Source organism: Tamandua tetradactyla, chromosome 7 (genome assembly GCF_023851605.1).
Source record: "Tamandua tetradactyla isolate mTamTet1 chromosome 7, mTamTet1.pri, whole genome shotgun sequence".
Taxonomy (NCBI): Eukaryota; Metazoa; Chordata; class Mammalia; order Pilosa; family Myrmecophagidae; genus Tamandua; species Tamandua tetradactyla.
Window position 1 is genome coordinate 66192593 of NC_135333.1, and position 22953 is coordinate 66215545.

Sequence of the window (22953 nt, forward strand, 5' to 3'; positions counted from 1 at the left end):
TGCTGTGTGGCAGTTAGTGTGAGGGGCGTGGAAAATTCTCACTTACTAAAAATCACAAGAATATCAATGTTTCATGAGTGATTTACATTTTTAAAGTATACACATTTTATTGAGAGTACATATTTTGTGTTTATATATGCATATCTGTAATGTAAAAGCGGATTCATATCCCTCTCCCTTTTTGTTATCTAATATGCTTTCTTGAATGGTAGATAAAAGGTTGGCATTTATTAGCCCTTTGACAGTTGTAAAGAACCCTAGGTGTGCCCATAGATGTGTCACCTGTCAAGGATCTTGGCAGAAAAAAAGGTCAAGAGCTGTGTAATTAGAGAACAAGATGGTGATAACTTAGTCCCTTGCCTAGTTGCTATGTATCTATTCTGTTTTCCTATAGCCTTGTTCCCTAGACTCCCTTGCTGTCTTCATTTATTCTTTTTTTATTTTTTGAGGTGACATTCATGTGAAACAAAACGAACCATTTTAAGAAGGGCGAACTGTGGTGTATACATATAATAGAATGGGCATTGCCCAAATATCCCTAAATATTTGGAGAAGGAGCCAGGGAGAAGGAGTTATAGCAAAGAAGACAGGATTTAACCAATGAGTCTGACTGCTAAATCATTATACTGATATTTCTTTTAGTCTCCAATGTCTTGGAGCAGCTAGAAAGAAATATCTGAAATCGTGGAACTGTAACCCATACCATACTTTGAAATTCGCTCCATAACAACTTGCTAAAATGTGCTTTGAAATTTATTGCTTTTTCTGTATATATTTCATAATAAATAATGTTTAAAAATTTTAAAAAATTGGTGGTGGGTATGAGATTTTTTTTTTTTTTTTTTACTATTCTCTCTACTTTCGTATTTTTTTTTAGTATTCACTCTACTTTTGTAATATTTGTAAATGTTTCTAAGTTTTGCATAAAGTGAATAAAAGAATTATACAACTAAATGCAAAATTGCAACCATGGTAATTATTCCAAAGGAGAAATGGATGGTGCTGTAAGAGACCCTGTAGGTAAAGAAGGTTTTCTCAGATGAAGCGATGACTGACCTGATTTCTAAAGGAAAAGCAGTAACTAACTGAAGGGCAGTGGGAAGAGGTTTCCAGGTAGAGGGGGCAGAAGAGCACAGGACCAGCAGCGGAGGGGAGTACAGCACCCATGGGGGCTAAGGAAGCAAAAGTGGCTGGAGCCCTGGGGTGGAGGGTGAAGATGCTAGGAAGAAGATAGGAGGGACCAAAGCAGCAGTTAGGTCTTGTGAATTTCCAACCTTGCATCATGTCTAGAGTGCCCGTGGGACAGACTTGCAAATGAATAGATAAAGAATGAGTGGGAGAACCAGGCAGAGTAGGAGCCAGTGCCAGGTACACCCAGTAGTCAACGTCCTCAGATGTTCCCCAACTGCTAGCTATCTACCTCCCTAGTCTATTCTTTCCTGCCTGAGACTGATGGTGGTTGGTGAGGGAGCCACTCTTTGAACCTCTGGTGTTTCCTTCCAGTTGAAAGTGCCGCCATTGGAGTTGTACAAAGGGGCATCCTTGACTCCAGGCCTCCTTCCATTCCCTCACCCATTCAGTCACAAGGGAGGTAGAATGGCGCCTTTGATTGATGAGTTTGGAAGAAAATTCTAGCAGCCCTTCCTCTCTTTTTTCCTCCTGGAAGCAAGCTGCCCACAAGAAACATGCTTTCTGACCATCTTCCAGGTCCTCAATTTTACAAGAGACCTATACCAAGCATGGCCATGGCTAAGAGGGTGGCCTGTCCAATAACGGTGTTTCATTTTAATTATCCCTCTTGCCTATAGCTATAAGCCAGATTCTCCAATTTACCAGTAATAAATGTTACAGATTTATCTTCTTCTTTTGCTTATTTCCCCAATGGTTCTGAGTGGGGTGGGAAAGAGGAATCTATGTATGGGGCTTCTCAGGAACCTCCACATCGATACTCCCACTACCCCTTCTAAAGAAGATCAACCTCTCAACTTCCCAGCAAAGCATGGTCACCTGTCTCAGACCTCCATTTCCCCTGAAATTTCCCGCCACTTTGCTTTCAGTTCTTGCTTGATGACCTGGCCCTCATTCATATGTGTGTCAATTTATTTATTTTATAAAATAGAGAGATTTTCTTCTCTCATGGAAGTATCAGTCAAATGAGAGTCAATCACAGGAAAGAAGCATTTATATATAAATAAGATCATTTTGGAGAGCAATAAATACAATAAAATCAATATAAGACAATGTGATGGAGAGTATCTGTGGGCAACGTAGTCTGGGTGGTCAAGAAGTGATATTTGAATGGAAATCTGAATAGCAAGAAGGAAGGAGCCATGCAAATATCTGTGGGAAGAAAAATGTGGGCACTTGCAAAGGCTCCAGGGTGGGAATGAACTTGATGTGTTTGAGAAACAGAAAGATGTTATGGCTGAAGCATAGTGCAAGATGGGAGCATGACACAAGCTGAAGTTGGAGATGACAGGGACCAGATCATGAGAGAGTCTTGTGGGGTGTGGTGAGGAGTTTGGAGTTTTGGTGAGAATGCAGTAGGGAGCCCTTGGTTGCTCTCTTTACTGGAAACTTCTCTTTGGGGTTCTTGACATTAGACCATATTCCATTTTCTTTGAACCCTCTTTTGTAGCATCAGGAAGAACCCTGGGCCTTCCCCCCATGATATGCACTCTTCTCAGAAAAGTAAGATCACAAAATCATTAAGAGTTAAAGTTTTAAGTGTCACCCATTTCAAACATATCCATGGTTGTTTGGATATTGTTTGTTTGTTTGTTCCAAAGATTACGGTAAAAGGTCAATGTCTAACCCAAAGAAATGAGTCATAAATAGAAGTTCTCAGGAAAAATGCTTGAGATCCCTTTAAGTCTCCAGAATAGGCAACCCCTGGGCCATGGTGGCTCAGCGGCAAGAACGCTTGCCTGCCATGCCAAAGGATCCGGGTTCGATTCCTGGTGCCTGCCCATGTAAAAAATAAATAAAAATTAAAAATAAATAAAAAGAATAGGCAACCCCTTACTTGGTATATGGGTAATTCTGGACTCAAGGTTGACCCTGAGGGAGAAATTTCTGTAAGAGTGGGAGAGAAAAGCAAAAAAGGAATGCCAATTATCTTAGTAAAGAAAGCACAGAAGTGCATCCCTCAAAGAGAGAAAGAAACACATTGCAAAACAGCTGGGGAAATTCCCTCCTTAGCCAATACAGCACTTGTTAAAAGCAGACCTGAATGGAGAAGGGAAAGAAAAATCCATATTATCTAAGCTTTTCTGTGGAATGCATTGTTCAGAGATGTGTTGGGGAATATGTGTATCAGGGAAAACTCTAATGCTCAGCTGAAAAATGTCCCGCCCAAGGGTGAAAACTCCATTTTCCCCTGCTCTACCTAAGGTCCAGGTTGACCCATCCTTGACTATGGCCAATGGTGGCATTGCAGGCCACTCCTGCAGAGACAAGAACCCACTGGGGGTAACCCCAAACATTTAGCCAGAAATTGGCTTTGCACCTCACCAACCTCTCTGTAGCACTTTCAAACTCACCCTGGAGTTCCTATAGAGGAGGATGAGGGTTTTGTTTCTAGTGACCAAGTCTCCCAACTAGGAGAAAATTTCAGATGTCATAGCCTGTCACCTTCATAGAACAGCTTGGAATTTCCCCCAATGTTAAAATCCCCAGAATCACAGGGCTCTCTAATTGACAGATCTTTAGAGAACCTCAGTGAGGTTCCTCTACTCTTCTCTAAACTGAAAACCTCCTAGATTCACTCACTTTCCAAACAGTTTATTGTGTGGCTGGAGGCAGAAGGATTCAGTACTATCTGGAGCTCTCTTTCCTTTGATCTGTGTGCCATGCTATCAGAAGCAAAAATCAGAAAGAAGCATTCTGCTTTGCTATGCAGCCAAATGAGGAACCACTAAATCCCCAGGAAGGTCCCCCACTTGAGTGCCATGAGGGTAGCTTGGCCAGGAGCCCAGCAGAGGAGGCTGTTAGCCTTGTCTTCTTTCCTTCTAGATCTGTATCTACAAATCACAGTCCAAAACCTGCGTACTGAAAGAGTGAGAGACAGAGCTGACATGGGGAGACCTGGATAAAGCAGGTACAAGTGCAATCAAAAGTGAACAAAAGTATTAAAAAAGCAAATGAGGTGTGAGGTATGCAGGGCGGAAAGAATGTCCCACACTTGTTTGAGGTGAGTTCCTGTCTGAGCATGAGTCAGGATGGGGTTTCTGAAAATGTCCCCTTCTCCCTCTTTCCAAGTTCAATTCATTTCAACCCAGCAAATTTCTAGTAAATGCCCATAACGTCCTGGCTAACTGATACGGCTCCCCACCTTCAGGGGTCTCCAGTAGGGGAGGGGGACAGGCTGGCTAGAGCTGTGGTCCACAAACCACTGCTTAGGGGCCATATCTGGCCTGCTGTGCACTTTTGTACATCCACAAGCTAAGAATGGTTTTCAAAAAAAATCGAAAGAGGAATCATATTTCCCAATACATGAAAATTATGTGAAATTCAAATTTCAGAGTCCATAAATGAAGCCATATTGGAACAAGACCATTTCCTTACTGGCTGACTATTGCTACAATGGCAGAACTGAGTCGTTGTGACAGAAATTGTATAGCCACAGAGCCTAAACTATTTATAGTCTGGCCCTTGGCAGAAAAAGTTTGTCGACCCCTGGACTAGAGTTATGTCCACAGCAGCTGCATCTTATATATGAAGGGCAATAATATATGATCTTTTCCAATGTTAAGAAAAATCCCATGCTACCCAAGCATTCTTGGACACACTATGATTTACAACAAAAGACTTAATAATTTTGTTAACTCCACTTTGTTGTATTGTCTATAGGGCTTTAAATATTCTGGGGGTGGTCCAGCCAACACAACAAGCAAACTCATCACCCTCCCTCTGTCTGCGTGGGACATGACTCCCAGGGGTGTGGACCTTCCTGGCAACGTGGGACAGAAATCCTAGAATGAGCTGAGACTCAGCATCAAGGTATTGAGAAAACCTTCTCGACCAAAAGGGGGAAGAGTGAAATGAGACAAAGTGTCAATGGCTGGGAGATTCCAAACAGAGTCGAGAGGTTATCCTGGAGGTTATTCTTATGCATTAAGTAGATATCACCTTGTTAGTCAAGATGTAGTAGAGAGGCTAGAGGGAACTGCCTGAAAATGTAGAGCTGTGTTCCAGTAGCCATGTTTCTTGAGGATGATTGAAAAATGATATAGCTTTCACAATGTGACTGTGAGACTATGAAAACCTTGTGTCTGATGCTCCTTTTATCTACCTTGTCAACAGACGAGTAGAACATATGGAACAAAAATAAATAATAGGGGGAACAAATGTTAAAATAAATTTAGTTTGAAATGCTTGTGATCAATGAAAGGGAAGGGTAAAGGGTATGGTATGTATAAATTTTTTTTCTGTTTTCGTTTTATTTCTTTTTCTGAATAGATGCAAATGTTCCAAGAAATGATCATGATGATGAATATACAACTATGTGATGATATTGTAAATTACTGATTATATATGTAATTTATGGAATGGTCAAACTAAGAATGTTTGCATTTGTTTGGTGTTATTTGGTATTTAAACAAATAAAAAATATTCTGGGGGTGGGAGGAGACTCAGCCTTCCTTAAGAAGATTCCAAACTGATATTAGATTAGAAGTGGAATGGAGCAGTAGATACCAGAGGTGACAGAGCATAGGTGGTCTGCAGAGTTGAACTGCCTTCAGCAGTTTAAATTTGGGCCCCACCAGTAACTAGAACACGACCTTGGGCAAGTTGCTTAATTTCACTGCCTCAGTTTCATTATCTATAAATTGGGTATAACAACAAAAAAAATTTACCTAATAGAATTTGCTGAACAATTACTGAATTACAGATGTAAATGAATTTTTAAAAATTGAAGCACCTAAAACAGTGCTTGCCTCTTCGTATATGTTAGCCTCATTTAGTAGTAAGAAATATCATGACTTTTGTACTTCTAACACAGTCTATACTTACACATTCTCATTTAGTGATCAGTCATGCTGGCCTGTGTCCACTATGTTTGGTCTTCGTGGGGTGTGCTTGTTTTAAAATGATCTTTGGAATAGATGAAAAGGAACTTAAGTTGTAAAGATGAAGCAGAAACCTCTCCAGAGAAAAACTATCACAAAGCCATGACACAGCTCCATTCTCTACAATGCAGACACTTATAGGGGCTAGCTTAGAGCCAGAGCCTGCGAGATAAGCAGGGTGTATTTTTCTGTTGAACATTAAGAGAAGTTTCTCACCTTGTGTCTGATGCTCTTTTTATCTACCTTATCGAAAGATGAATAAAACTTATCAATTAATAATAATAGGGGGAACAAATGTTAAAATTAATTGTTTGAAATGCTAGTGACCAATGAAAGGGAGGGGTAAGGGGTATGGTATGTAGGAATTTTTTTCTGTTTTCTTTTTCTGAATTGATGCAAATGTTCTAAGAAATGATCATGATGATGAATATACAATTATGTGATGATATTGTGAGTTATTGATTATATATGAAGAATGGAATGATCATATGGTAAGATTGTTTGTGTTTGTATGTTGTTATGTTTAATTAATTAATTAATTTAATTAAACAGCTAAAAAAAAAAGAAGTTTCTCTGTGGCCGCAAAATATAGAGCAGAGGGTTAAAAGGGTTACAGGGAGGAATTAGGAAACAACAAATATGTGTTAACTTTGATAACCACAATAGGGTCAAAAAGCAAGTGAGTGGCTATTAAAAATAAATGCAGACATCCCCAATAGGTGAGCATTTCATTCATGGACTGTTTGATAACTGTGAAGTCAATTACCAAGACGCTTCACTTTTTCTGATGCATTATACAATTTTGAACTTTGATCTAATTTACACCAGTAGAAATTAGGGAATCAGTTGAGTGCTGTGAATTTAATAAAAAAAATTCATGTGCATTGAAAATTCTCTGAAGAGCAGATCCGAAAACATACAGGTACTTTTTAAGGTTGGCTTCACCTGCAGAAAGACTTGAGCCTCTGAACCCAGAACGAGACATTGGTGTTCATTGGGGTAGCAGCCATCCCTGATGCATGAAAGACTACTGGGAAGAATTACCTACTTCTGCAATGTTTTCTTCTATAACATTGACCTTTTAAGTGGCAGTCAGTCAATGGCATAGTGTGACAAAGCGGCTAGTTGAGGACTCGCAAGCACCAGCTCTCTCATTAGCTGGCTGTGTGATCTTCAGCAAGCCATTTGCTTCTCTGATCTTAGTTTTCTCATCTGAAAAAGTAAGGCAATGGACTGGTTGAACTTTAGATTTCCCCTCAATAATTAATTAAAAAATTAAAATTTTTTTTCCTTTTTTGTGAAAAATAACATATATACAAAAAAGTGATAAATTTAAAGCACATTGAAACAATTACTTGTAGAACAGATTTCAGAGTTTGGCATGGGTTACAATTCTACAATTTTAGGTTTTTACTTCTAGTTGCTCTAAGATGCTGGAGATCAAAAGAAATATCAGTATAATGATTTTTTTTTATCAGTATCATGACCATTAAGTTGCAAACTAGTAAAATGACTTTTGTCGTTTCTGCTACTATGTTTGGTCATCTGCAATTAGGAACGTGGGTGGACAAGTAGGGAGAGATGAGGGTGGGAAATGAAATGATACCCACCACCCCCTTCCACCACCCCTTCATTTATCTATCCCTTTTCCCTCTAACTGTCTCTGCTATACAGTTAGAGGGAAAAGGGATAGATAAAATGAGCAGTGCAATTTACAGATGTGCTAAAATTCTATTTTCTCTTTCTGTAAGAGAAACACTTAAGAAACCAAGAGTATTATTTCAATTTGAACTTTCTACCTTCTATCAGATATTTCTCACGTGCCAAGTGGAATATGACATCATCCCTGCTCTCGAGATGGAAGCATTGTCTATAACGGTGTCCGGAGTGGCCTTCTGCTTTAATTGCTTGTATAGCGGGGGAGCCAGGGAGAGCCTGGGTAATACAGGAAATAGTTCTCTTTAGTTATAACATCTATGACAGTGAAGATTTTATTTTTGGAACCACAATTTGACATGCATCATTTCATTTCCCACCCTCATCTCTCCCTACTTGTTCACCCACGTTCCTAATTTCAGTCAAGCAAATCAACTACTCTCCTTTGCCCTCAGAAAGTTCAGACTTCCTTTTAGATACTGGGATACAATACTTGGCCCTGATGGGGAAGTGGGGCCAACTATAAGCACTGATCATAACCATTTAAAAGACACCGATAAAGAAATGGCTATGGGAGGTACCTCAAATTAGAGCTGCACTTCTCAGACTTGGAGGACATGTCACACCCCTCTGTTTTTTAAATCTGATTTGTATTCTTATCTTTCTAATAGCCTTTTTAAAAAATGTTTTTAATGTTAAATATAACATATATACAAAGAAAAGAAAGCAATGATTTTCAAAGTACCTTTCAACAAGTAGTTACAGAACAGATTTCAGAGTTTGTTATGGGTTACCATTCCACTATTTCAGATTTTTCCTTCTAACTGCTCTAAAACACTGGAGGCTAGAAGAAAATTTTTTTCCTTTTCTGTGAAAAGTAACATATATACAAAAAAGCAATAGATTTAAAGCACGTCAAAACAGTTACTTGTAGAACAGATTTCAGAGTTTGGCATGGGTTACAATTCTACAATTTTAGGTTTTTTACTTCTAGTTGCTCTAAGATGCTGGAGATTGAAAGAAATATCAGTATAATGATTCAGCAATCATATTCATTTGTTAAACTTGACCTTCTCTGTATAACTCCACCATCATCTTTGATCTTTGTTTCTTTCTCCCACTCTTTAGGGGTATTTGGGCTATGCCCATTCCAACTTTTTCATGGTGGAAGAGGCTGATGATAATATGGGGTAGGGAGATGGAACTAGCTGATGTTCTGGAGAGGCTGGGCCCTCTAGGTTTCAGGACTTCTCTGGTCCAGGGACCCATCTGGAGGTTGTAGATTTCTGGAAAGTTGCCCTAGTGTGTGGAACCTTTGTAGAATCATATATAATGCCCTGGGTGTTCTTTAGGATTGGCAGGAATAGTTTTGGTTGGGGTTTGGCAAGTCACACCCCTATTTTTTGAAGAAAAAAAGGAAAAGAATAGATATCCTCAAAGCAAAATATACTCCTGAACTGGTGGCTCCCTAACTTCCAAACTGTATTGAGAGCCAGGTGGGAACAATCAGAAAGCAAATCAGACTTTCAAAGGGGATTTATTATTTCATAAGAGAAGGAAACCCAGAAAGCAGTACCTGCATTTGACCTCAGTGCTACTCAAGGATATGGGGAGGGAGAAGACCCGAATAAGGAAATTGTAAAAAACCTTTTAGATACATAAATGGGGGGATTAAAGGGTAAAATAAATTTGGTAGTTGGAAATACTAGTGGTCGATGAGAGGAAGGGGTTAAGGGGTATGTATGGGATATATGAGAGTTTTTTTCCTTTTTCCTTTTTATTTCTTTTTCTGGAGTGATGCAAATGTTCTAAAAATGATCATGGTAATGAATACATAATCATGTGATGATATTGTGAGCCATTGATTGTACACCATGTATGGACTTGTCAATAAATTTTTTCAAAGTCTTTTAGAAAGGATCAGTGACCCCAAGAAAGCATGGAAAACATGGGAGCTGGAGCTGGGAGATCTATAAGGCATGAAATAGGCTTTGGCACAGGTTGCAAAGTCAAATGATGCAGCTTTGGAAAAGATATCTTGACCAAAGGAAGCAAAGCAACTCTGAAAGTTGCAAGTGAGAAAACAAAGTCAAGCTGAACCACATGGGGACAGATTGTGTACCTGTAGTTGGCCTGCTCTGTGCCTAGCTTGGACCTGAAACACTCTCTACGCTGGTATTTTATACTCTGGCCAGGTAGCTACCTGTGGCATGTGACAGAAACCCTGGGTGGGGGTTGGGGGTTGGTGTTCACCCCAGGGAAAGTGAAGGTGGGGCTGTGGTGGGTGGGAGCTGTTATGGATCCCAGAAAAGATCAGTCCTGTAAGTGCAGACCTGTTGTGGGTGAGACCTTTTTGTTAGTTTATTTCAACTGAGATGTGACCCAACCCACTCAAGGTGGGTCTTAATCCTTTTACCAGAGTCCTTTATAAGAGGATAAGAGCTCAGCAAAGCTGAGAGACGAGGACACATCCATGGAAGCTGAGAGAGGAAGCCACTGAAGCCAGAAGCTGAAAGCAATGAAACCCGAGAAAGAAGGCCCAACAGACACCGGCCACGTGCCTTTCCATATGACAGAGTTGTCCCAGATACCGTCAGCCTGCCTTCAGAGAAGGAATCGTCCTGTTGATGCCTTAATTTGGACATTTCCACAGCCTAAGAACTGTAAATTTAAGTTAACAAATCCCCATTGTTAAAGCCAGCTCATTTCTGGTATATTGCATTCCAGCAGCTTTAGCACACTGACACAGGAGGCTTAATACCCAGAGTATCCCCTTTGGAAAAGAGCTGTACTTCACACCCTTATAAACACCTTTCACTCCTATCCTGACTCCATAATCTCCACGAGAGAAGTTTTTCTTTTCTTTTTCATGTTTGTTCATCGACAAATCCAACATTCTCAGAACAGAGCTTGGGACATAGTATGTACTCAGTAAATTTATTGAATAAGTTAATGCTAATACTCGGGGAACCACCTCTGTGAATTTGTCTGAGGCTGTCCAAACACCAGGTGACATGTGGAGAAAGACTCCCTTCAGAGCACGTGACTTTGGGTAAGGTGGCTCTCTTCTGTACAGAGTGAACTCTAGAGACAGATTTAGCTGAGAGTCACCAGCTGCCTATACTTTCAGCAGCTGGGGGGATGAGCATTTCATCCTGAAGGCAGATTCTGGGCAGCATACCACAGCATCCACCGCAGTGAGTTGTTCCTTTGAATTTGGAGGAGGGGAGATTTTCATCATCCACATTCCACACACTGTAAATGGTTATTTAATTTTTGGTTCTTTGATAGAAAGCTTCATTCTGACTCACTCGGCTAATGGTGGGATAAAAGGGAGATTACAAATGGATAAAAAGCTGCACAACCAGGCATGGACACAAAAGAGGAACTAAAGCTAGCAAGCTTCTGGATCCCCTCTTCTAGCCCCTGCCTTGGGAAGGAATGTCTCCAATCTTTGATGTTGTTGTTCATCCTTTCAGCTCTCTGCTCAAGATCTGAATCAATCAGAAAAGAGAATCTGATTGACTTAGTATATAGTTAATGTACTCACCACTTAGCTAAGATGAACAGGGAGAGAACGGTCCCACAAAAATTATGCACAATGAGGGCATGGGGTGCCATGGCAGGGTGAATGCATGTTGACACATACACACATTGACATACATACACACAGAGCTACAAATGGCCAAAAGAGTGGCCAATATCTAGCCTGGAGGCTGCATCCCTTTTCTCTGCCTAGTCCCAAAGGTGGGAACAACGGGCTCATTGTTAAGGCTCATCCTTAACTGGACTCATCCTTTTGTTACAGAGGAGCAGGCCCACATTGGAAAAAAGTCACCTCACACCTTTAGATCACAAAAGACAATGCCATTTTAACATTAGCAAGATGAAGTTCTAATAATCTGAACAAATTTCTTTCCCAAAAGAACAACAGAAAGCAATGTCTTCTAATTGGGAAGCTTCAAATCATAGAAAAACACTTTTCAAGGAAATCAGGTCCTCTTTGAGAGTAAGCAAATTAAAATTAGACTTTCCCAACAATTTTCTTGCAGCCTTTTTCCCTGTGCCTTAATTTGGTGGATTATCTCATGAAGTTAAGATTAAGTAAGGCAGTGAAAAGGAACTGGAGTTTCTAATCATCCTCATAGGTGCAGGTGGGTTAGGGCTCACAGAGGGCAGTCTTCAGATGACTTCTAAGGAGGTATAACTTATTTTTCATTCAGTCCCCCCCCCCCAAACAGGGAACTCTCATCACTAAGTCTCGTCATGTCAGGTGCAAAAGGTGTCAGAAGGAAGAAGGGGGAAAGGAGGAAGAGAGAAAGGGAGAAAAGGGCAAAAAAGGTTACCCTTTGACTCATCAGCCTTTGCATTGCAGGTGGAGCACATATCTCACTGACCTCTTCTGACTGATAACCATGTGGAGAGATCTAGAAAGGGAAGGATGTAGGAATTACATCCTTCCTACACCTCTCTGATTTGTGGACGAGTACTGATTTTAGTCAAGAATAGGACAGAAGAGTCTTCTACTGATTAGTGACTTGTTCAAAGACCTTGAGTACTGGAAAGCCAAAACAGTACTGAGGGGAAGAACGGGAAGAGAAGACATCTATAAACCACTTCTGACATCGAGTATTCTTATTTTACAGATGAGATCACCAAGGACTAGAAAAGTAATATAAGACTTCCACATCTGGCCAAAACGTAGTAGCAGGAACCATATTTACCCTCCCACTTAACAATGAACAAAAACTGTATAAACAATAGTTTCTAGACATTGAACACCAGAAAGCATAAGATAGTGATTCCCAAGACAAAGGAAACAAACAAGTTGAGTGCCATGATTTTCCCAGCTTCCTGCCTAGGAAGAGGTTAAGGGTATACTGCATGGAGGGGAGAGCCCACCAGAAGTCTCCCAGAGCTGAGCAGATGGAGCTGGGAGTCTGGGAGAGTTGGAGTGACAAGAGCTCATCAGGCACAATGTCAGAGAAGAGAAACTACACAGAGAGAGCAGGAGAGACCTGCAGAGGGTTTCCCACAGGTCCTCAGCTAGGTACTGATAAGTGGATGTATGTGAGGAAACTACCTAAGAGCCACTGGACAGAAGCAGATGAAACCATCCCTGATGCTAAAACAGGGCTGCAAAGAGCTCTTGATACCATCCCTGCCAGAGAGGAAAATTCTCATCATTCATGGAGTGCTGGGTAGAGTATTCAGAAAAGTGTTGCCTCAATATGGGGAAAACTAGCTCTGAAATAGAGGCATCTCTGATCTCATACAATAAAGCTTAGAATAACTCCCTGAAAGGATCAAATTGTTTCCGAGTAACATAACTGCATCTCAGAACAAAACTCAAGAATATTTACAGGAATATAAAACTACCCAGTGACCCCACAAGGTCAAATTCATAATGTCTGCCATCCAATCAAAAATTACGGGACTGAGGTGAGGCCAGTGAACCACCGTCCATGAATCTGAGAGGCAGTGCCTCCTTAAATTTTGTACCCTAAGCACTTTGCCTCACCCTAGTCCTGCCCCTACCTTAGCTGAGCGGTTGTTTCGTGGTTGAAATAAAAGACCAGGGATCTCAACTGGCTGCCCTGAGCTCCACTTCTTACCCGTATACTCTTTCATGTGGTTTTGGTTTGGATGTACCTTTGCTATACACACACACTGCCGTCGGCCTCCCTGCAATCATCCTGAGACCCGGTGCGGCTGCTGCCTCACGCCGAGCTGCGGCTGGGGTCCCCACCCCCACACGCTGTCCGGCAGAAGCACCCCTTCCTGTCTTCCTGGAGTGCCAGCCACCTGGGTCTTCCTAGAATCTCTCCAGCTCTTTCCCCAGCATCACAGGTTGTTTTCTTGGCCTCTGTCAGTCATGCCAAAGCCCTGCCTTTCACTTTCTGTAGCAAGGCCTGTAGGTAGCCTGGAGCACAGAGCATTTCTGAGCAGGTCGGACTGGCCTGGCCTGACCCCTTTCTAGGAGGTGAGATGGCACGGGGTGGAGGATGGGAAAGGGGTGAGTGGGAGGATATGTTAAAAGGCAAGCCAAAGCCCCTTTGGTTAGAAGTCTCAGTCTTCTAGCAATTGTGATATGGTGGGACTGACCCGCTCTCTAGAAGCCAAAACTTAGAAAACCAAGTGCAAATAGCCTTTCTGACCTAAGCCTCCCAAGGCCTACTGTTTTGTTTGTAACTAAAGTCCTCTGCAGATACCGGTTTCTAGCCTGCCCAGATGGAGGGAGGGCAGATGCCTTTCCCTTATCAAAACCAAGGACGAGACTTGGGATAACATCCACCCCCTGCCTACACCCCCTGCCTACAGCTAGGTCTTCCCTTACTCCTCTACAGATAGACCTTGGACCGTCTGCCCTTTCCTGAAGCAGCCCCTGCTCCCTGGCACTTGTTGCAGTGACTGGTAACTCTGTCCATGGACCCAACACAGATGGGGAGAACACTTTTCTGGTGTCTGGCCTAGATGTCACATGCTTTAATGCACACACAGGTACTCCTATCTTGTCTTTGTGGAGCAGGGAGTAGGAAAGGCAGTGAGCTGAAAGAGGAACACAGTGAGGAATCAGAAGTAGAGACCAAATCAGCTGAGTCCAAGGCTGAGGGCACTCGGCTGTGCCCAGACCCACACCACTCAAAGTCAGTCCGTGGACCAGCAGCACTGACGTCACCTGAGAACTCAGTAGAAACACAGAATCTCAGGCCCCACCCCAGACCTGCTGAATCAGAAACTGCATTTTTATCAAGATCCCTGGGTGATTCCTGTGCACATTAAACTTAAGAAGTACTGGGCTAAGGCTTATTTTCCATTTCTTAATGTGAGCTTTGGGGCAGAGTTCCAGCCTAGAGTGGGATTGGGCCTTAAAGCCTCTGAATCTGTCCCGACACAACCCACACTTCTCTGAAGTTGCTTGTGGGCCCGCTACAGAATTATCCCAGTGATCCAGCCCTAGGCTTTTGGCTTTGAAAGAGAGCTGGGGAGTTTCTCCAGATGGATTGATCAATCTGTCTTTGATCACACTGGAGAAGCCCCTCCTATACACTCAGCTATGGCCCAGCCGGCTGCGTCCTCATACAGGGAACTTCATTTTGTGGATAGGGAGATTCTTTTTTTTTTCTGATGTGTGTGATTCATCTGGATTACTGTTTTTGTCTTTTTAACAAGGGGATGCTTTTGTGTCTTTGGGCACCCTTGTGGCTCCTGTTACCCCTTTGATGCAAGGCCTCTGTTCTTGAGCATTGGGGTTCCGCCACCCAGACCTGGTGAGGCATATTTAAAGCTGTTTAAATTGACAGACCAGGCAAACAGGATTAACTCCGTGGGCCCAGAAGGGGAGGGGGCAGGGGGAGCATTGCAGAATGGTTTGCACGGATGCGCAGGAGGACAGCCGGCTGGGCTGGGAAGGGGCCCTATCCCTCCAGCCGGCCAAGAATTCTCGATCTGGGAGGTAGGGAGAGAGCTTGCAATCTGCCGGTGATTGGATTAGACATGGTGTGAAATTCGGAGCAGGGCGACACGGCTGGGGCTGGGGCCCAGGCTGCTCTGGGGCCAGGCTGCCGAGGTCCCGCTGAGGAGGCCTTGTCGGGAGGCCTGTCCCCGCCGCAGCAGGCCTTGGAGACACCTCAATGTCACAGCCCTCGGAGGCTCCCCCGCAGCTTGGGCCTGTTGTCTTCCCCACCCCACTGGGGCTTCGGTGCTTTCTCAGGGAAAGCAGAGGCTGCTTACCCTCGGCCTCCCAGCGGCGGCTATGGACGAGGGAGAAGCCTTGTCTTTCAAGCCTCCCAGTATCTAAACAGCTCACCGTTGATATCTTTCTTAGTCTTTTTTCCTTTGTCTCTTTTCCTCATCTTCCTCCTGTTCTCTCTCCCCTCTGGCACAGTCCGCTTCATTGCACAGGATTCTGCTCCATCTGGATTTGTTCGAGAGCCTAATCCAACTTGTGTTTTCCCTTTTCAGGGATTTGGAGGTTCTGATTTACATCTTTGAGGATTTTGAAATGTCTTCCTGACCCTTAATCGGGCAACTGGTTTCTTGGGGGTTGGGGGTGGGGTGGGATTGGAGTCTGTCTCTAGAGTGATTCATCAGCGCAAGGGAGCTGACAATGTTCGGGCTTTCTCACACAGGCAAAGCTCAAGAGCAAGTCTAAAAAGGAAAGAAAAAATTGAGGAGAGGACGAGGATTAGGGGAAAGAAGTAGATATAATGGGCACCCCAAACCCCCACTCAGTAATGAAGGGGCCTCCTTTGGTCAGGAGAGCCAGCCAGGGGACGCTGTTGGCGACACAAACCAATGGCCACCATGTGGACACCTGGACTCCAGGCAGAGGGCCAAAGCCAGGAATCTCTTGACTTCCTTTTCTGCGCCTGTCCATGAAAGGCAAATGAAGAATAAAGCTCTCTGCAAATCATCCTGCCCACCCAGACAAGTCTTTGATTCTGACTTTCCCTTCTCGACCACTGCACAAGTTCATCCTTAGTTAACTTTTATCTCTTCTCTGTCTTAGTTTCACCGTGTAAAGCAGGGAGGTTCACGATCCCATTCCCTCCAGTTGCTTTGAAAATCATCAACCTCATTTTCTCGGAGCCACCTATGACATTCATCCAGCTGTATCAGCTATGTCACATTTTACAGCTGGAAAAAATCCTAGCAATAAGCTGCATTACTTTAAGGATAATGAAATTGAGAACCCTTGGGCCCCAGTGTCACTTCGCCGTCCCATAATCTTGTGTCTCCCCTATGAAATGATCAATCCTCTTAAAAGTTTGGGCAGGGCTTGAGATCATACACAGGCCTCCACACCCCAGTTCTGTGTTCTTTCCTCTGCCGCCTGCCGAGTCTGTGGCTCTGCCTCCAAGGAGAGTACTGTTTGCAGAGAAACATAAAAGGCCTGTTTTCCCTGTGGTACCCAGGAAAGCATGTCAGGAGGGGACCTTTCTCTCTCCCCATCCCTTATATTCTCTCTTGCTCTGAGTGCTTACTAAATCAAGGAGAGCATGGCATGATTTTCTTTGCTCTCAGAGTAGCTGCAGACTTTATCTCTCAGTAATGGATTCCACTGCCTCTTTGAAGCTGTTTACAGTAGAGAACCTGAAGTTGGTAAATAGATCACTTTGTCCACCAATTGGAATCTGTGTGTGTTTTCTGCCTAGATTCCGTGTTAATAAGAATTCCAAGTCCAAGTCTGGGTTCACTTGGGAAGAGTTCTGGGACTGATTAGAATAACTACTATGGATGAGGAAAGGAGAATAGTGACACTTATCGTGCCACTTCTTGAACTTGGCATAGAAGGAGGCAAGCTGCTACAAACCCTGGAAGAACAAGTGTATGTCCTGAAATCTGTACCAGTTCTATCTATACTTCCAAAACTTTCAGCTCTCATTCTGTGGTAGCGAATCTGCCAAGACAGTGCTCAACAATTCTTCCCCTCTCCATACTCCATATTCTCTTGGATCAAGAGAGGGAGATGGAACCCATTTCCCTTCCCCTTGATTCTGTATTGACCTGTGGCTTGCTTTGACTCATTGAATTTGGCAGATGTAATGTTCTGGACCTTCCAACATGAGGTCTTAAGAAGACTGGTAGCTTTCTGCTCCCTCTGTCTTTGGAAGCCTACTGGGACCTAAGAAGTCCAACAGAGCTGTGAGGAAGCCTATGCTAGCCACATGGAGAGGCCACGTGGTGGAGCACCAAGGCACCAGGCATGACTGAAATCTCCCTGGACTTTTCCACCCAGTCAGCAGAGTGTTGCAGAATGAATGAGCCCAGATGGTCAGAAGAACTGCCCAGCCAAGTCCTGCCCAAATTCTTGACCCACAGACTTGTGAAAAATATGAAATTATTATTGTTTTGAGCCACTCATTTTAGGAGTAGTTTGTCATACAGCAATAGGTGAATTGAAGCACTGTGTTTTCTGATCATGGATGTGGCCCAGTTCTGGGGAGATCCATCACTTCATGTTTAGTTCTTGCCTGGGTGAGAGGCTGGGGACTGCCTACAAGCAAAAAACACACAGATGCTTAGGCTGCAGACCACCAACGTAACAGCCTTTGGTTCTTGGAGTCGAGGGAATCACCCAGCTGTCTTGACGCAGGGTGGAGGGGTTAGGACATTGTTGGTATGCAGTACAGGTTTGGAAAGGAGCCAGTGAGTCGATTGCATTTCTTTTAAGCCCGCTGCCTAATGTCCTTTCATTCAAACCGGATTTCTTTTGTTCCTTCACTACTTCAGCTTGTGTGCCCATCCAGGAGTGATGAGCTTCAGTTACTTAGAAGTGATTTCCAGCTCATCACGGTCACCGTCCTGACCCTCCGGGACTAAAAGCTTTCCTCACCCGGTCAGCTGCCAGCCCCCAGCAGACCTTGTCCTAAGATCCAGCATTTGGGCCACGGAGTTCTGCCTTCGGCTGCTCCGGGGAAATCCACAGAGTTCCTTAGTACGAAGCTAAACCCTCAGGGGTGAGTCCCCAGGTATGGCTGTGGTATGAGTCAGATAGGTGAGCCTCCAATGGTTCAGAAACACTATTTTAAACAGGATTAAATAGTGGCTAAGGCTGAAGAGAAGAAGGAATCAGAAATATTTTACCAGTATGAGCTGGAGTGCTTACTCTAAGCAAACCTAGTCTCTTGTCACTGAGAGACTGCTTAAATAAACCTCAGCATTACCATACAATGCTATATGAATAGCTATAAAAAGGAATGAGGAAGTTTTTAAAATACATTGGAAAGTATCCAATGCTGCTGTTACTGAAAAAGTTTCAAAATGGTGTCCATACCATGCTTCCTTTTTGTCTAAAAGAGAGGAGGGAACAATAATATATATTTGCATGTGTTTGCATGTGCATAAAGGAATACCAAGAGAATACAAAGGAAACTAATGATGAGGGTTACTCCTGGGGGAGGAGAGAGGAACAAAAGGGTAGGCTGGTGACTCTAGGGGATGAAATTGACCATAATCTTTTTACTGCTTTGATTTTTTGGAACCATGTGAATTTTACTGCCTATTCCCAAAATGTTGAGAGGGAAAAAAAGGATACTTGCTTTGCCTAATTTGATGAAACAATAGCACGAGAAGAAAGGCCAGAATCAGAAGCTTTGGCTGGAACCCGGCCTGTTTAAGTTGCCCGGAAGAACCCCAGAATGAATAAAGAGCCTGAAAACAGCATGAAGGGGTAGCGAGGAAGGGGATGGTTTATCAAGGTTCCTAAGAATATGAAGCCAGGATGGTATCCGAAGCAAGAAGGAGGAGAAACAGGCTTCCAGCCTAAAGGATTATGCTGGACTATAAGAGTTGTTGGAGTGGGTTTCCCATCTGGACTCTGGAATCTCAAGGTCTGATTTATGTGAATTTTGACTGACCTTCCAGACCCATGATTCCATGATAATTATTCCAGTCCAGATGTTCCTTGAGAGTAAGAAAGAGCTCCTTTCTCTAGCTGTGTTTCTGCAGGTCCTAACTGAGGGTGCAAAGTGATAGGTCCAGAAGCTGTGCTCTGTGGTTCAGGCCATTTGTGACTTGGATCCTGAACCTGGACAGGGTGAAATCAAGTGTACTCAGTAAATTAACTCCCTTCACCCCTCCTAGAAGGATATTATAACTCCCTTTAGACCAGGGGCATGCACAGCCTACTCATTTCAGTTAGTGCTTGTTGAATGAATGAATGAAAAATGAATGAACTGTCTCGAACCTCTGAGATACAACTTATTTGCAAAAACGGTTCAAATTTTTTCATCTGGGGCAAGGAAGGCTCAAGGCGGATTCCACACTGGAGCAGATAATGCCATTGCCAGTAGAGGGCAGTGGTGCCTTTAGCAATTAAGTGCTCACGTGCACGTGTGCGCGCGCACACACACACGCGTATACACACACACACACACACTCTTTTCTGTTTCTCCATAGTTGGCTTCTTCCTGCTGTTTGGGTCAAGACAGTATGAGCTGCCCCTTCAATCAATACATATGCTTCAGTGATGGACACTTGAGGTCATAGTCCTTGACCCACGCAGCTCCCTTGGTCCGACTAGGCAAACCCACCGTGTGCTGGAATGAACTTGAAATCTACATTAATACCTTCTTAATAACATTCAGAAACTGCGGGGATTGTTTCCTGGGAAGGGAAGATACCGCCTCCTTCCTTCTTCCCCCCGGGGCCTCTGACCCCTCTTGATCTCCTGTCAGACACCATATCTAATCATGGAAAGGAGGAGAGCCTCAGGAAGAGCTGGGCTCTTTCCGGGTGGTGGAGGAGCAGGCAGAGACAGGCACCGGGCCGTGGTTGCAGGCTGCTCAGATAGTTAAAGGTACAAAGACACAGCTGTCGTGCGCTTGGGCACTGGGGGAGGGAGAAAGAGCTCAGACTAATAATTAGCCTGCACCAATTCTTTCCCTTGCAAACTCTTTCTGTTCCCGGCCCCGGGCTGTCTTCCCAGCCTGCTGCATTTGGAGCCTCCTCGGATGATGGTTACTTTCCAGGTATTTCCTTCTTTGCAAACTGGGAAATAAGAATTTCTACTTTAGCGTGAGAAGCACTCGTGCCGCCTAGACCTCAGAGAAGTCCTTCACTTTGCGGACCTCCGTTACCCCATCTGATAAATGGGAGAATTGGATCCACCGATTTGCCACTTCCAACCCTAACAATCTGTGAACCTGTAGGTGCCCATGTGCAGGGCCTGCACGCACCTCGTAGGCACAGAGCAGCAAACCAACGAGCCCTGTGCTGCCCAGCAGAGTGCAGACGGTGACCCACTGAGACAAAAGTAATTCCAGAAAGTCAGGTGTATGTATAAGTCAGGTTAGAACTAATGGGGCAGAGCACAGAGCATGAGGTGGGGTGTCAGAAAAGGACTGGAGGAGGATGACTGCCGTATCCAAATAATCATCATCCTTTCTATTTGTGGGCCTACTGAGAAAGCGCTTGCATGTTCAGAAATTTGTGAAAACCTCAGAAAGGATTGTGATGTAGGCCAGGGCAGGGACAACCCGTTTTCTAAGAGGAAATTGGTGCAAACACAGGTTAAGTGGCCTCCCCGGGATTAGACAACCCTCTGAAATCAGAGCCAGTTCTCTGGGGACATCTCAGCTACTTCTAATGAGGAAAAGGTACCCGTGGAAACAAAAACTCAGCATATAAAGATGGCAGAAAGCTCGTCTGGAGCCCCCTGTAGGCACACACATTGCATCAAGCATCCCTACGCAGCTGAAAGGGCGGAGAGCAGGAAAAAGAAGGCATCAGTCTTGATTTCCAGAGGAAGAGACTAGGGGCTGTTTGGTGTTTAGGGTCCACTTTATTCAAATACCACAAATTACTACCACCCTATGTATCGTGAGCCTGAAAAGAAACTCCATAAAGAGCCAGAGGGGAATAGAGCCAGTATCCTCTACCGCTCTTGTACTAGGACCATCCCCCAACCAGAAGTCCACCTCTCCTCTCCCCCATGAATGGGCAAATCACCACTCTCAGGGAAATTACTGAAAATAATAATTGTTGTTATCAGTATTACGCCTTGATATAGATATCATACTTGATAGTTCAGAGTCTTTATATATATATTATCTCATTTGATCCCATTCATCCAGGACACAGACATGGCCGCAATTTTCACTGTTCTGTTACAGGTGAGGAAACTGAGGCCCAGAGAACTGAATGACCAAAGGATACAGCTGGTACCGATTGGGCTACATCGCAAACATAGGACTTCTGACTCCAAATAGACCCAGTTTTCTTTCTAGGGTGAGTCCTGTTTGCAGGAAGAAGAGCCAGCCTGGCGTCACAGGAACCGCATCCCCTGGAGGCCTCCAGCCCTTTTCGAGGGCCTGGTTGGTTTCTGCTGCTTGGGAAGTCAGCATAGAGGCTTCCCAGCACTCCAGGGAGTTTGCTTGGCCTCTTTCCACTGGAGCGGGAGGAACAGGGAAGGAATGGGGCGCTGGAAAGGGGAAAGTAGAGAAGTGCAGAAAGAAATGAGTGGGAAAAACACTGTCTTGGGAAGCCATGGCCTTTGGAGTCCCATCCTGATTTTGCTCTTAGCTGTAGCATGGGGCAAATCACTCCACCTCTCTGAGCCTCTAGTAAAATAAGGTACAAAATAAGGTGTGGGAGTAAATAATTCAAAGGTCCCTTCTAGGACTAAAATGTTACGATTCAATATTCATCTGTTTTCACATGCACACATGTACATACAGAATGCTGAACCCAGTTTATGAATGTTTGCACCAAGTAATTCATTAGCAGTGAATGTCTATTACATGCAAAGAATCACCAGTGCTCAACACTATATTAAAGGTGAACATACGCCAGATGCATATTTGATCTTAAATGTGAACAAATCATTCACGTGGGTGTATTAATCTATGTGTGCAGAGAAGAGGATTGGAAGTTTAGGCTAGGTTATAGTGATTCAGGCTTGCAAGAAACATTGAATCCTCATATTAATGCCAGCTATTAGTCAGCTAAAAAGGTATATCTTATTGTATTTCATATAACAAGGGGCACATGAAAACAATGAAACCAAATGCATAGGTTCAGCCAACCATTTCACACGCCGAATTTCTCTAACAAGGCCTGAATTTGCCCTTAAGACACATATCATACTAGGAGATCCCATGTCACCTGCACTTTTTCCTGCACGGTAGCAAAATGATCTGGAAATGAGAAGAGGTTAATAAGCAGTGGGACTGGCTGGTAGGGGTGATTTCATGAGCCCTGGTGGTGGTATCTCTCCTTCCCACTCCTGCCCAGTACCACTGTAGAATGAGGGGCTTCCTTCTACCCTCCAGTTGCATCCATTCTCCTAATCCCACCATGAGACCAGCATTGAAGGTATTATCCAGGGAGGAGAGCCAGGTCACCTAAGACACAGAGAGGGTAAGCCAATTGTCCCAGCCCACACAGGAAATCAGACTCAAGGGCCAAGACTACGGTGCCACCCTGGAATTCGTGAGCTCCAGGCTTTGCTTCTAGACACATGTTTGTGTTTCCTCCAAGTTTGTTTAATGGTAGAAACATTTCAGTAGAAACCAGAGACCTGGCTTCTCTGAAGCTCACCTGTTGCTTTGGAATGTATTTATTTGTACACGGGGGCCCCATCTCAGCACACTGTTCCCTTCCTCCAGCCAGCAGGCTGATGTGCTCGCGTCACCGTCTCCATGGCAACTGACTGTGATATTACAAACAGCAGATTGTGCCCTCGGGGTGGATAGCAAGTGGCCCCAGCAGGTAAAGTGGG

General features: G+C 43.8%; 1 long non-coding RNA gene across 1 annotated transcript; it reads right to left on the bottom strand.

The window, feature by feature from the left end:
• Positions 1 to 6913: 6913 nt before the first annotated feature.
• LOC143689732 (uncharacterized) lies at positions 6914 to 22946 on the bottom strand. The gene is made up of 3 exons (XR_013178899.1): positions 22773 to 22946; positions 7871 to 8006; positions 6914 to 7283 (listed from the first exon to the last, which is right to left on the bottom strand). It is a non-coding gene; the product is annotated as an uncharacterized LOC143689732 (long non-coding RNA).
• Positions 22947 to 22953: the final 7 nt, after the last annotated feature.